The 12,445-nt window shown below is 44.6% G+C and overlaps 1 protein-coding gene across 1 annotated transcript in view; it reads left to right on the top strand.

The window, feature by feature from the left end:
* Positions 1 to 414: 414 nt before the first annotated feature.
* EFHC1 (EF-hand domain containing 1) overlaps positions 415 to 12,445 on the top strand; it is a 113,565-nt gene continuing 101,534 nt past the window's right edge. Inside the window, exon 1 of the mRNA XM_053603109.1 lies at positions 415 to 559. The gene's annotated coding sequence lies outside the window, so the exon portion shown is untranslated. The remainder of the gene's footprint in view (positions 560 to 12,445) is intronic.

Here is a 12,445-nt window from a genome sequence, read left to right as displayed (position 1 = left end):
CAAGTCCATGTGAGGGTGGTGGGAGAAAGAAAGCCAGGATTTGATCAGTCTTGTAATTGAGGATATGGGAGAGCTCCCTGCCATCTTACGGGTGAAGCATCTTTTGAAACATCTCCGGAGAAGTTTGTTGTTTTTCTCCCCTTCGCGGGGGACTTGGGGGATGGTCCCTGGGGGTGGGTTCTTGGAAAGAATCTGAGGGCGGTTGGTTAACGCGTCTCTTTCTCATCTTTCTCAAACTCTCGGGGTTTGGGCGGTGGAAGGGGGCTCTGAGGGTCTGAGTCCCGGGTGGAAGGAAGCGGCGTCAGGCGACTTCCTCGGCTGCGGCGGCGCTGGCGGCCGCGGTGCGCGCGGGTCTGCGCATCCCGCCCCCAGGCCGGGAAGGGGCGGAGCTGGGCGTCCCCGGCCACCGGCGGTGTCCTCCCCCGGCCGCTGCCCAGCGCAGAGCTCGCGGCGATCGCGGCGCCCGCGGGAAGCTTGTCGCCTGGAACCCGAGCCGCCAGTGCGGGCCGGGCCGGGCCGGGCTGGGCTGCGCGCCCTGGCTCGACCGCCGCCCCGACCGGTGAGTCCGCGGCGGGAGGCGCCAAGTGGGTGGACCTGGAGTTCAGGACCGCGATGGTGGGGAACCCCCGGGCCCCAGCTTGGGGGGCGGGGATGGCGGAATCGCGACGGTGGGGAGCCCCAGTATCCCAGCCCGGAGAGGAAGTCTGGAAGCGCAGTGTTGGGAAACCCGAGCCCTATCGGGGTTAGGGCCCTGATGTTGGGGAGCATCAGAACCCGCGCCCGGAAGAAGGACGGGGGGGTAGGACCGTGATGTTGGGCAGCCCTGCAGCCCTGGAGGGAGATCCCCAGCGTCCCAGCCTGGAGAGCTGGGGGGAGGGCGTTATGACCGCGATGTCTGGGGGCCGAGCCCCGAGGGCAGAAGAGCCAGGATCGGGACTTGGGGGCGTCCAGTCCGCATTCTTGGGTCGCCCTCCATCGGGCAGAGGGGAACGGAAGCCAGGAGCAGAAGGCGAAGGGCAGGAAGCCGGGGTGGGAGGGGGAGCCCGAAAGGGGAGCCCCGGATTAGGGTGGGGCGAGGAGTGTGGCTTCTCCTGGAAGGACTTAAGGGGCCTTCTCTGAGACCCGGGTGGGGGGCTCGAGGAGCGGTGTAGTGGAGAACTGTGGATGGGTGGGGAAAGCGGGTTAAAAGGCAGGGGAGGAGGAGCTGTTGAAGGAGATGGGAACGGAGACAGAGGGGAGGCTTTGGAGACACCAGGTGGGGCAGGGACGGGGGACCAGGTCAGCCAGGTGGACGCAGTGCCCTCGGTGGATTAAGGGCGTGGACTCCTGGGAAAGAGCAAGACTGGGCGACTCCTGTCGAGGGCAGATGAGGTCGCCGCATTCGGTGCGCCCAGGGAGTCTTGGGGACCTGAGGTGCACCTCGCAGACACCCCTTACGGGGATCTGGAAGCAGTCAGGGCACCGCAGCTCCCGGTGCACCTGCGGGCGCTCCAGGGACCAAGGGACTCCTTGATTCTGTACTCGGTGAGTACAGAATGAGAGGCTGTTTCTGAGTCAAAAGCAAGGAAAATCGGCAAAACAGATATACACAAAACGCCCACAAATACGCTGCATTCCACAGCGGAGTAAACACAAGGAGTATTGTACAATTTGGGATTGTGTCAATGAGGGAGGGATCCGTTTACTGAAGTTAAGAGGAGTTCCGTGCGTGGAAGGTGGGACTGCCCTTGACTGCCCTGTGGAGATTGTGCAGTCTGTACCCACCCTTGAACTGCTGCACTCTTGGCCAGATCAGCTGGCAGGGAGCCGGACGACATAGGATCTCAGTGGATGGGTATCCAAGTGTGTATCTAAAAACAAACAAGTGACCGAGGCATGGCTGTGCCCCTCATTTTTGTTTCTCCTGGGTGCCTGACTCCCCTCAATTCGTTAAATACTGTTGACTATTCTACATTAATTTATCCAGGATTGTTAAGTATGTGTGGCAATTAGTTTAATTATTTGGTGTAACAGCTAATTGAGGAAGACCCAAGGCCTAGGAATCCTCTTAAGAGGATTTCTCCATTGGAAGATACCTGGGGTTGGGGTTTGGGAGACAAGGCCCTCTCCCCTCTTTTCCATCATGCTGCCCATGTAGGTCCATCTTCTACCTGCACACATTTACTGAATTGCCTTGGTGATGGCAAACCTTCCTCAGCTGGGAAAGAATCAAATACCTTATGGGGCCAACTTGGGTTTCTCAGGGTGGGAATGGAGGTTGTGATATGAAGTAAGTCCATGAAAGTTGTGAAAATTCTCTTGGAAGGACTGGCAGTTCTCAGGGGGTATCCGGGAAAGGTAAAGGAGAGATAGGTGGATCTCTCAAAAGTCTCCTCTCCCCTCCCCTCCCATCCCCTCCCCTCCCTCCCCTCCCCTCCTCTCCTCTCCTCTTTTTCTCCTCTCCTCCCCTCCCCTCTTTTCCCCTCCTCTCCCCTGCCCTCTCCTCCACTTCCCTTCCTTTTCTTCTTTCTCACTTTGTTGCAGAGGTTTGAGTGCCATGACATCAGCCTAGCTCACTGCAATTTCAGCCTCCTGGGTTTAACCAATCCTCCTGCCTCAGCCTCCCAAGTAGCTGGAACTATGAGCACCCACCATACCACCTGGCTAATTTTTCTGTTTTTTGTAAGGACGGGCTTTGACTCTTGTTCAGGCTGGTATTGAACTCCTGAGCTCTAGGGATTTTTTGGTTTCGCCTCCGAAGAGTCCTGGGATTACAAGTGTGAGCCACAGCCCTTGGACTCTCAACAGGGTTCTTAATTTTGAGGTGGATTCATTCTTTGGGGATTAGATCCCAGTATCCATTCAGAGGCTATAAAAGGAAGTAAGTGCTATAAAAGTGCTTAGTGAGTCATTTAGTGTATGTGTTTAGGATTGGAATGTAATTACAGTTGGTCCTTGAACAACTAATGGGCTAGGGGAAAATTCAAGTATAATTTTTATTTTACTTTTTCACTATCTATTTGTTTTTTCTTCGAGAAAGTTTATTTCAGTATATTATGGAGTTACATACATTTTAGCTATAGTTTGCTATTGTACATTTTAAGTAAAAGTTATAGGTGTGCCATTCATCCAGGAAGTGTGCAGTGTACCCATGCATTGTACCTGTTGGGTGGGGATTTACCCTTCCCCTTCTCCGCCTCATCCCTACTTGAACTTTGTTGAGTTTTGCTTCCTTATGAGCACATAGGCGTTGATCATCTAGTTCTAACTTAGTATTGAATATGTGTGGTGTTTGTTTTTCCATTCTTGTGATATTTCACTTAGGAGAATGGTCTTCAGTTCCATCCAGATTGTTACAAAAGATACTAGGTCACCCTTTTTACGGCTGAAGAGTATTCCATGCTATACATATACCACATTTTATTAATCCATTCATGTATTGATGGGCACTTGGGTTGTTTCCACATCCTTGAGATTGTGAATTGTGCTGCTGTGAACATTCAGGAGCAAGTGTCTTTATTATAAAATGTCTTTTTTGTTGTTGTTATTTTGTTTCTTTTTTTTAATTTTATTTTTGAGATAGAGTCTCACTTTGTCACCCTTGGTAGAGTGCCGTAGCATCATAGCTCACAGCAACCTCAAAGTCTTGGGCTCAAGCAATTTTCTTGCCTCAGCCTCCTGAGTAGCTGGGACTACAGGCGCCTGCCACAACACCTGGCTATGTTTAGAGACGAGGTCTTCTTCTGGTTCAGTCTGGTCTCAAACTCATGAGATCAGGCAATCCACCCGCCTCAGCCTCCCAGAATGCTAGGATTACAGGTGTGAGCCACTGCACCCAACCTAAAAATGTCTTTTATTATAGTAGAGGGATTGCAGGATCAAATAGTAGGTCTACTTTAAGTTCTTTGAGCAATCTCCAAATGACTTTATTTTTTTAAGACACAGGGCCTTGTTCTGTTACCTAGGTTAAAGTGCAGTGGCATGATCATAGCTCACTGCAGCCTCCAACTCCTGGTTTCCAGTGATCCACCTGCTTCAGCCTCCTGAGTAGCTAGGACAACAGGTGCACACCACTATGTCTGACTAATTTTTTTTTTTTTTTTTTTTGAGACAGAGTCTCACTATGTCGCCCTCAGTAGAGTGCTGTGGCGTCAAAGCTCACAGCAACCTCCAACTCTTAGGCTTAAGTGATTCTCTTGCCTCAGCCTCCCAAGTAGCTGGGACTACAGGCACCTGCCACAACGCCCGGCTATTTTTTTGTCGTAGTTGTTTAGCTGGCCAAGGCCAGGTTCTAATCTGCCACCCTCAGTGTATGTGGCTGGCACCGTAACCACTGTGCTATGGGTACTGAGCCTGCCTAATTTTTAAAAATATTTTTTAGACCCCGAGATCTTACTGTGTTGTCCAGGCTGGTCTCAAACTTCTTGCCTCAAGTGATCCTTCTACCTCATCCTCCTAAAAGTCCTGGGATTACAGACATGAGCTACCATGCCAGGCCTCAAGTGTAACTTTTGACTCCCCAAAAGTGCTATTAACTACTGTACTTTGAAGTACAGAGTACATTTTGGTGTTTACGTTCTAGTATGTGTGTAAAATAATTTGTCCTATCACTTTATTGTTATAGCTTGTGGCATACTGGGCTGGAAAAAATAAACTTTTCTTTTCCTCTTCCTCATAGTCATTACGAGGCTGTTTCCATCACTACAGATTTTTACAGAAAGCAGAACAAAAAAAGGTACCCAGCAAGCCTTTTACCCCATCTGTAGGTAATGCTTGGTGTTTAACTTTTGATGTGAAAGGATCTATAGAAGGGGAAGAGAATGATTTCTGAAAATTCATTTAGGATTCCATAACACAGAATGGAAAAAATTAACTGAACATATTCCTTTCTTAAATTCCCCCCCCCCTTTTTTTTTCAGGTTATGTAGCTTAACACTTCATACAGCCATAGCTTGACTCTTAATCTAGCTGCAGTCATGAACTAGTCATTTCATCCTTTTTCCTTAGTTTTCTTACCTTAAGTTGAAGACAGTGATGGATGTGTACTTTATAGGACTGTGATGAAGGTGAAATCAGATTTATGCCCACAGAATGCTGAGTACAGTGCGTGACACATAATGAATGCTCAATACAGTCTAGCTATTTTTGTTAGAAAGATTATTTATTGATAGTTTCATATGAAAATTCCTTTGAAGCCATGTGGAAATCTATCATACCTCAGGTAATGATATTCTCTTCAGCTGGGCTTTTTAGCAAACTGTGTCAATGAGAACATTTTGTGTTTTGCTGTCCTGGCTTCTGAGGAGTTTTTAGAGGGTGACCTTACAAGCAACCATGATGAGCTAATTTCTTTTGAATTTGTATTTTTTGAAAAATGAATGCTCTTGTTATGGTTGTGCATTAGGTATAAGAGATTGGTGTGTAAGTGAAAATCAGAAGCAAAAATGAGTTTAAAAGCCTCTCCTGTAACTTTGTTTCCTTGATCCAATAAAAATATTATTCTAATGAAATCGCTATAGTTCTCTTGGCGTGTATTGAAAGGGATGATCCTGGTAAACATTCCCTTTTAGTTCAAACATGAGTTTTGCTCTGTTTAGTTTTTTAACTTATAGGGAAGATTAGCCTGGTACTAAGTTCTTAGGTCTTCCATAAATAACATTAATTTTCTTCACATTTATAAACTTTGACCGGGTGCAGTAGCTCACGCCTGTTATCCTAGCACTTTGAGAGGCTCAGGCTGGAGGATTGCTTGAGGCCAGGAGTTCGAGACCAGCCTGGGCAATAGCAAGACCCTATTTCTACAAAAAATTTAAAAAATTAGCTAGGTGTGGTGGCACATGCCTGTTGTCCCAACTACTTACTTGGAAGCTAAGGCAGGAGGATCACTTGAACCCAGAACTTTGAAGGCTGCAGTGAGCTAAGATTGCACCTCTGCACTCTAGCCTGAGTGACAAAGCTAGACCTGGTCTCAAAAATAAAAATAAAAATAAGTATACATTTTATTTAATATATATGAATTAGGAAGATAGGAAAATGATTTTATCTTAATTTTTATCAAATGATTAGGGGTTGCTATGAAACAGTTAATGTTTCATGAAAGGTTATACATTTAGGGGAGCCCACCAAATATAGTTCTGCATTGATGAGAGTTTCTTCTAATGGCTTATGGGGCTAAGGATCAATGTGGATTTCACTAGATGTTCTTTTCCCTCAGTTTCTTGGAGAAGGCAAAATAGGTGGATCTCTCAATAGTTGTCTTACTTCTGAGATGGATTCCTTCTTTCAGGATTAGATCCCAAGATGTATTCAAAGGCTTGAAAGGAGATAAGTGCTGTAAAAATGCTTAGTGGGTTATACAGTGGTAAATAACTGTAGGTGGATGGCATTATTATTGCTCCATATGTCCTTGAGTCTTGTATTTGGTTCTTATTCTCTTTTCTGAGCAGTGATTTATTTATTTGGAAAGTATCAGGAAACAATATATTAAGCTAAAGCAATAGTTCTTAATGGGGAGGAGGTATGAATTTGCTCCCTCTTCCCTAAGGAACAACCTTTGACAACATCTAGAGATATTTTTGATAACAGGGAGGGGAAGGATGATCCTGGCACCCCAGGGTAGAGGCCAGATCACTGCTGTCATCCTGTAGTGCACAGCACAGGTTTTTACAACAAAGAATTGGGGGTATCTGGTTCAAAACATTAGTAGTAGCCCAGGTGTGGTGGCTCATGCCTATAATCCCAGCATTTTAGAAGGCTGAGGCAGGAGGATCACTTGAGACCAAAAGTTTAAGACCAGCCTGGTTAAAATAGTCAGATCCCATCTCTACAAAAAAAGTTTTTATAAATTAGTTAGGTGTGGGGGAACACACCTGAGGTCATAGCTCCATGGAGGCTGAGGCAGGAGAACTGCTTGAGGCCAGGAGTTCAATGCCGCAGTAAGCTAGGGTTGCCGCTGAACTCCAAACGGGGCAGTAGAGTGAGGCTCTGCCTCTAAAAGTCAGTAGTGCTGAGAACCCATGGACTGCAGTGTGGGATCTCAAATACTTATTTGAAATTCAGTTTGGTTAAGCTTTTATTTTGGTGATGAGTGAGTGTGGACTTGCGGTGTAAAACCATTTTTCTTCTGATATATTGCAGTCAAAAAAAATTTTTTTAATATTATTTTAGAGCCTGTGAGGTGTTTAATGTCAATCCATTTACCTTGTTCAGTATTTCTGGTGGATAAACCTTCAGTAACACCCTGGGCATCATCAGTTTTTAACTGTATCACCCAGACTGTGTCACTTAACCTGAGTGTCTATAAACGTCTCTTCTGCCTGAAGAGAGATTGTGGGATTAAATGAGATAGTGTGTATCAAATGCTTAGGACCCAGGAGATACCTGATAAATGGTAGGTTTTAGTATCAAGACTAGTTACGAGATCTGGGTCAAAATCTAGACTGTGCTTCAGACGGATGCAGCTTTGGTTTTTTAAACTATTGTGTACAAAAAGAATCCAGGTTTCTCCATCCCATTGTGTGCCCAAGGGCAGGACAGGGACACAGATTATGGCCTTAAGTGTCCCTGGTTCCTTTGGCATCCCGGCCTGGGCTCTGCCAGACACTAAGTGTAGTGTGCAGCTCACGTCAAGTGAGCCAGTAGGACACCCCCAGACTTCTCTCCTGTACAGGAAGGATGAGTTGAAAGTAGAAGAACTTGGTGTTCCACGTGGCCTGCTCTGAGGGAGGAGCTAGCCGGCCCTGAAGCCCGCTCAGACTAAGCAGCGAAGCGTGTCTTCCGGGCTCCAAAGGCTCCTCTCAGACCCCCGTGTGCGTGTAATCAGAGCTTGCTCTCATGTGTGAGAGTGGGTGGAGAGGTCTGGCAGCCTCCCTTGGCTTTTCCTCAGCCCCTTTTATGCAGGCTGAGGGTTCTCAGAGGACTTCTTTCATTTTTACAAAACACTGCAAATCCACTCTAGTTTTTTATCTGCATGGGGTTACCTGGCCACATGGGAGGGGAAAGCCAGGCTCCACTTCCTTCCTTTCGGTGCATTTCCCTCATGCACGCGCACACACACACTGGCCTGCATTAGTGAGTTCTCATCTCACAATAACACGCACATCTTCAGCTGGGTGGGAGTGAGACCAATTCTGGGCACACCGAGTGTTTAGCAGACAGGGATGTAAGTAACAATGACTTTTTTGCTGTGAGTTAGAAACCATTAGGATTGTGGTTCTCAGTCCTGGCTGTAGGATAGACTCATCAGGGGCCGTCTGAGAATACTGCTGCCGTGGCAGGTGGGTAGGGCCTGGGTATCAGGTTTTTAAAATGCTCCTTAGATGGTTCTGATGCCCATCAAGAGGCGAGGGTTAAGGATTGCTGACTGCCTTGTGAAAATTAATGACCTGCATTTTTAAAAGAGAAGAAAAAGGGAGAGAAAAAAAGAAAACTGAATTTCAAATATCTAAGTCTCATAAGTATTGTTTGATTGAGCCTTTATTTTCATGACGAGTGAGTGCGGACTTGCAGTGTAAAACCATTTTTCTTCTAATGGGTTGCAGTCAAAAAAGTTTAAAAAAACATTATTTTAGAGCCTTATAGGTGTTTAGTATCAGCTCATTTATCTGGTTCAGTATTTCTGCTGGACAGTTTTCAAAGTGCTTTTATTTATCATATCAAATATGACTTTCACTGCCATCCTGTGAGGTGTGGAGAGCAGATATTATATTGATTAGTTTTTTCAGATGAAGCCTGTACAAAGTTAGAGAGGGTAAGAAATTGGTTGAAGTCACAATGAGAAAATGGCAACCACGGGACTCAAACCCAAGGGCTCTAAGTCCAGCTTACATTTTTCTGCTGCTTCTGATTTAGCAGATCCTGTGAGAAGAAAGGGAACTGGGCAGGGAGGCTGCGTTCAGCGCCGTCAATGTGTAACTATCGACTGGACGCTGACCCGTGTCAGGAAGAGTATTACGTTGCCTCGTTAATTCTCAGTACAGTCCTGTGAGGTAGGTGCTACTGATGGTCTCGTGTCACAGATGAGGAGGCTGAGGTGCAGAGAGGGGGACTCTAATGGAAAGTCCAGGAGCCTTGTTTGTGCCCTCTACTGCCCAGCACCAGTCTGTGGCTTCTCTCTGCCTTGGGTCCCCCTGCTCTTCAGGCAGTTGAGGTAGAAGTGGGATGGCTCTAGTACCTGTGGCTTTCACTCTGCTTTCCTACGTGTGTGACTGGAACCTCAGCCCCGCAGTGAGTGACGGAGGAAGGCCCTCTGCCGTCCCGAAATTCTCTATGGAACCTTGTCCAGCCTGTCTGTGACACCTATGCAGTGACTTGCTGAAATCCGTGGTGTGGCTTAGGTGGTCTTGTCTGAGAAGGAACCTAAATCCTAACCCCTATGGAGTAAGATCTTAATGGACTTCCCAGTGATCTGGGGATACCTCATTCATTCGTTCACCAGCTATGAAGGGCCTAGCAGGTGCCAGGATCTGGGCCAAACACTGGGGATAGAATGAGGAACGAAAGAGCAATCCCTGCCTTTATGGGGATTGTAGTTAGTACTAGAGACAACTCTTGGCTTCCAAGATGGGTAGAGAAGGTAATTCTCATGGTTTTCTCATACCTGTGCACAGGCCTAAAATCGCCAGGCCAAACCAAGGCTCAGGCCACATGTAAATACAAAGGCAATGGTTACTTACCTACTCAGAAGCTTAGAATGAAAGAATTAGGCTTTATGTTACCTCGTATGACATCCAGAAATTACACTGCCCCAAAGATGGGAAAACTGCTCTCTGTACTATGTCACCTGAGTTGGATGATCAGGTTGAGTTAAGCCTTGGACATAGGGAAGACTTTTCTGCATGTCTGGGAGAGTACAAGCTTACAAACTATCTAGGTACCTAATAAATTATCCCTGTTTTGCTGTGTGAGAAAGTTTTAGTACTATATCAAAGCAATATTTTTTGAATGAGTGATTTCAAAATAATTATGGTGAATGTTAATAAAACAGAGGTCATGGGTGACTTTATAATTTTGAGACAATACAAGGCTAGCTCCCCTGCCCTTTCCAGGCTGACCTGATTCCTGACTTTAATCAACCCCCAGTTCCTAGGGCTGTAAGAATTTAAGAGAGATGAGAGCTGGGATTGTTGCTATAAGAACTTTTTATTAGTCTTGAGACACAGCTAACAGTGACATTTATCCTGCTAGGTTGATGTAGTCTGAGATTTAAAAAAAAAAAAAAGCAAAGAAGAAAAATAAAGTCTCTTTTCTTAAAGAATAGACACTTTGGAGCTTATCATCAATATCTTGAAACTATGTATTTGCCCTGTCTTTAACACTTTCTCTTTTGAGTCCAAGAGAATTTCCAAGGAGTTCAAGATAAGTCCTGACCTCCTTGTTCAAGACGTCCTTAGTTAGGACACTAGAGAAGGGCTACACGTTCCCAAACCAGTTGCAGATGGAAATAAAATGCACAAACTGTGCTGAATATTGCCCGAAGATCATAATTTTATGAGAAAATTGTTGTTATTATAATTATTTTTGTTAGTGAAAAAACACTTTCTTCTTAGACTCATTCTAAGGAGAATTACTAAGATTGTATGAAAAGAAAAGGGAGGATAATGTATAGTCAGTGGTAGAGTGCAATAGCTCTTGAAGGAGAAAATTTATATTCTCTCAGTGAATTCATTCCAGAAATCCCATCTTCACTTTTCAATTCCTGTGCAACAGCAAGATTAAGGCATTAATTAACATTATTCCCTTGCATTGCCAGGGACCCTGAGCACATTAGAAAATAAAATTAGTTTCTAAATATATACAATTATTTATCAATAAAACATAAATAATTAAAATATTTTCTAAAGATGAATTTGAATCTTTTTCTCAGTGACGCAGTAAGCTGGTTATCATTAATTTGTGCTCCCCAATGCCAGTGTGACTCAATAATATATTAAACATGCAAAGGGAGAGCACAAGAGACTTTCTCAGAAATAAAGACTTTTTTGAAAAAAAATAAAAAATAAAAAAAATAAATAAATAAAATTAGTTTCATGCATAGGCTAACAGTAAATTGCCTGTAGTAATAAAATGTCACCCAGATAGATTCAAGAATGTCGTTGAAACTGGGTGGCATTTCAGGAAGGTAGAAACTGATTCATCAAATCTCAGTTTGGTGAAGAGGTTCAGGCTAATTCATGAAGCACTATCATTAGCACTTCTTGGATTGCATGCCTTCCCCCCTGCCTTTTAAATATCCTAAATGGTGACTTGTTTATGACTTACATCCCTCGAAGTATTAGCACCTCCTGAGATACTGCTGTCAGTTCACAGGGTCCCTAACAATATTTTTGTCTCTCTTGGGATGTTGATGTTTTAGAGCTCTGCAGCTGGAGAGTTACTCTAACACAGAGGGACACTTGGGAAGGAGAGAGGGGAGAAAGAAGGTATTGTGGGAAATAAAGGTAATCAGGTCAGGGCAGCCATGGTAAAGTTCAAATAGGAAATCTGTCAGCCCATCTGTAGGGATGTTTTTGCCACTTTGCCTAACTCTGTGCTAGGTACTTTGAGGGATATAAGAGAAATATAAAGCATGGTTTGGGGTTTTGAGTCTTTTCTTTTTTTTCACGCTTAAGAAGCCTGTAATATATTTGGAACATCCAAATTTTTTTTACCATGAAAGAGAAAGAAAACTCTGGATCATTTATGACTGTATGTTGGATTGTGAAGCAGCACTCAGTGTAGGACAGGGTGAAGTCAGCTTGAGCTCTTGAAGTTTGAATGTAATCCAGGAGAAACAACCAGAATGAGGTTTTGAAAGAGGGATAACATTTAGATGAGGAAGGGGAGCATTTCTGATGGACGACATAGGTTTAGCAATAGCACAGAGGCAAAAATCAGAATGGTATTATATGGTACATAAGGCCCCGGGGAAATCTGCTTCATTTGTCTTCCTATCACTTGGTACCACTTCACATACTCCATGTGTATTTGTTTACGCTCTTGCCTTCTACACTGGTTACAGGCATGAGCAGCGTAAGGAATACTCAAGTAGAATCTCTGATCTAGATTCCCTTTTGAAGTTGGGTATTCGGAGAAAAGAAAAGGAAATTAAAACCTTCATTAAACAATATTTTTCAAGGGCCTGCTAACTATACATGTGGCACAGTTCTAGATACTAGAGATACAGAGATGAGCAAGATCCTTGTCTTCATGAAACATAGATTCTCTTGGGGACAACAGACAGTAAACAAATAAATCAGGAAATACATATAGTAGAACCTCTATAAGTTGACTACCCAAGGGACTGTAACAAATTGGTCAATATATGGAGATGGTCAACATAATGAACTGGGCCTTCTGTACTGATAAATACATGTGGTCAACTATGGAGGTTCTACTGTATATAATTTTAGGTAGTGAAAAATGCTATAAATAAATCAGGATAAGAGGAAAGAGTGCTGATTTTACGTGAGGTCAGGATAACATAAAG

Source organism: Nycticebus coucang, chromosome 9 (genome assembly GCF_027406575.1).
Source record: "Nycticebus coucang isolate mNycCou1 chromosome 9, mNycCou1.pri, whole genome shotgun sequence".
NCBI lineage: Eukaryota > Metazoa > Chordata > Mammalia > Primates > Lorisidae > Nycticebus > Nycticebus coucang.
The sequence above is the reverse complement of the archived record's forward strand: the minus strand, read 5'-3'. Positions and strand labels throughout refer to the sequence as shown.